The sequence below is a fragment of the Zingiber officinale genome, chromosome 6A, assembly GCF_018446385.1.
Source record: "Zingiber officinale cultivar Zhangliang chromosome 6A, Zo_v1.1, whole genome shotgun sequence".
In the NCBI taxonomy this organism is placed as follows: Eukaryota; Viridiplantae; Streptophyta; class Magnoliopsida; order Zingiberales; family Zingiberaceae; genus Zingiber; species Zingiber officinale.
Genome location: NC_055997.1, coordinates 71,781,189 through 71,783,694, shown reverse-complemented (window position 1 = coordinate 71,783,694; position 2,506 = coordinate 71,781,189).

Below are 2,506 nucleotides of genomic sequence, written 5' to 3'. Positions count from 1 at the left end.
TTCTTATATATAAGAAGACAGCATTTAAAAAAAAACTACTTAAACCTATATTCATAATTCATCAATTAACTGGCCAAAGGGCCAAGAGGTACAATTTGGCAATACAAGAATTGAGAGAGAACTGACAAACGCTGCATGTGTCCAAGTGTAAAAGAGGCACCTCTGCTAGTGGGTCCACGCAGCCACTCATCTTCTATTCATATCTGGCAGTGCGTTCTCTCAGGACGGTTTAGTTGCTAACGTATAAGATGTTGTCATCATGAGGTCTGAGGTTCAAATCTCGGTAAAGCCAAGATAAATACCTCTCTTATATGCTAGTCACTATTCGAAAGACTAGTAGTCGCCCGTGATTTACCTCCTCCGTATTAGCCCTGGGACAGGTTGACGGGATGCTAGGGGCGAACGTATCACCTTTTGCCACCATATATGACAATAGAAATGGGAAGCAGCACACGACATTGTAAAATGAGCATGGGTTGGTTGGCTACAAAACCTATTATATATACAATCCAAGGCGGCGGCCGCCGCAAGTGATTTGGTCACATAGGCGGTCGAGACGACGCGACCACAACAGTGGCCGTGTGACAAGAGAAATCCGATGGACGTCTGGATTGAGCGATACACGAAAACACAAGATGAAGTTGAAAATGGAGTTTTAATTTATTAAAATAAAATAAAATTATAATTCTTTAACAAATTTCTTTCTAATTTTTATGTATTAAAAACGGAATTTTTATGTTTAAATTTTTTTAAAATCGAATTTTTGATGGATATAGTTTATTCTTTCATATCTATATTTATTTTTATTTATAAAAATTTATTTTATAAATTCATTTCTAGTTCATTTTAAATTTGTCTCAAATATTTTTTATATATATTGTATTTTATTTAAGTGAAACGAATTAGTACCTCTATAACAAATTCATTTTTTATTTATAAAAAATTAAAATAAATTTTAATTCTGTTTTAAAAAATAATTTCTAAAGCCCCGTTTTTTTAGTGTGAGCCCATACTAAATTTGAGTATAAAACGTTATATAATTTATGTCATACAGAAAATCAGTATATTAAAATTTTGATATATCAAAATTAATTTCTATATGGTATCGATATAATTTTTCTGTATATTAAAATTTTTTATATGAGATTTTGGTACTGATATACAATATTTCAAGTAGCGTATTATTTAAAGGGAAGACGCATTTAGAATAAACTCATCCATTGTTATTGATTAAGGTATTGAAATTAGACTTCACTCATATTAGGTGGAGATCATGATTAATGAAGACGAGATATGATTTAAACTTTGTTAAAGTATTATTAATGGTAAAACTATAAAAAAATATATACCTTTTTTTTAGAGTTACAGTTGGTCTCATATGGTAGATCTAGACTCTTCCAAGTCTCTTGGCAAATGCTAGGCTCAGCAACTGATTCATCACCTTGGAACATGGTGCAAATTCATTGATTACTTAATCTCTTTCAAGTATGTATGAATCTTAGGGTATTTCTAATAGTTAAAATTTTGAATGAGCTTTTTTGAAGATTTCAATATGTCATATCAACATTATAAAAATTCATTAAAATATTCCTAATGGTTAAAGCTCTAAGTGAGCTTTTTTGTAATTCTCTTCACATGTAATTGCATGGCTCATGCACATTAATTCTCTCCATAAGTAGACTTATTATTAATTATTTATAAAATGAAACATTATAAAACATTATGACAATCATTGACATTAATTATTAGCTCAATGTTTAAGAAAAAAAAAATAGATTTGAAAACTCAAATCTGCTCGCTCTTAAATTAAAAACTCTAAACCTTATATATACAACCATAAAAGCTCTTTTTTATGAGATTTTTCAATTTTATATACCTCTAATAAAATTTGCATTGGAGATGCTCTTAGTATGTCTCTCGAAAAATGCTAGGCTCAGAAACTTATTCATCACCTTGGAACATGCTGCAAATTCATTGATTACTTAATCTCTTTCAAATATGTATGAATCTTAGTATTTGTTTAACAGGTCATTGCACCCAATTAGAGTGGGTTCAGAGTATTGGTACCAAAATCTTATATTATATGCAATATCAAAAATTTTGATATATAGAAACGATACTGAATTTTTATATACTGAAGCTTTGATATATATACTAAAATTTTAATATATTGATTTTTGATATGGTCTAAATTTTATACTATTTACATTCAAATTTTGGTATCCATACGACGTACTGAATACCGAACTATTTAATTACAAATCGATACCGTACCCAAACTTTTTGGTACTATATATATAATTTTTAATATATCAAATTTTTGATATAATTTGATATATTTTAATACGGTATGTGTGATGATCCGGTTGTAAGAATCCGGAACCCCATAACGAGGGATCAACACCGCGGGGAGGTTAAAGGGCCCAGTGGCCCGCCGGAGAAGGACGAGCCGACCGGATTTAGAAGGAAGAGACATCTGGTAGTAAAAGGCACCCTGGTAGGGATC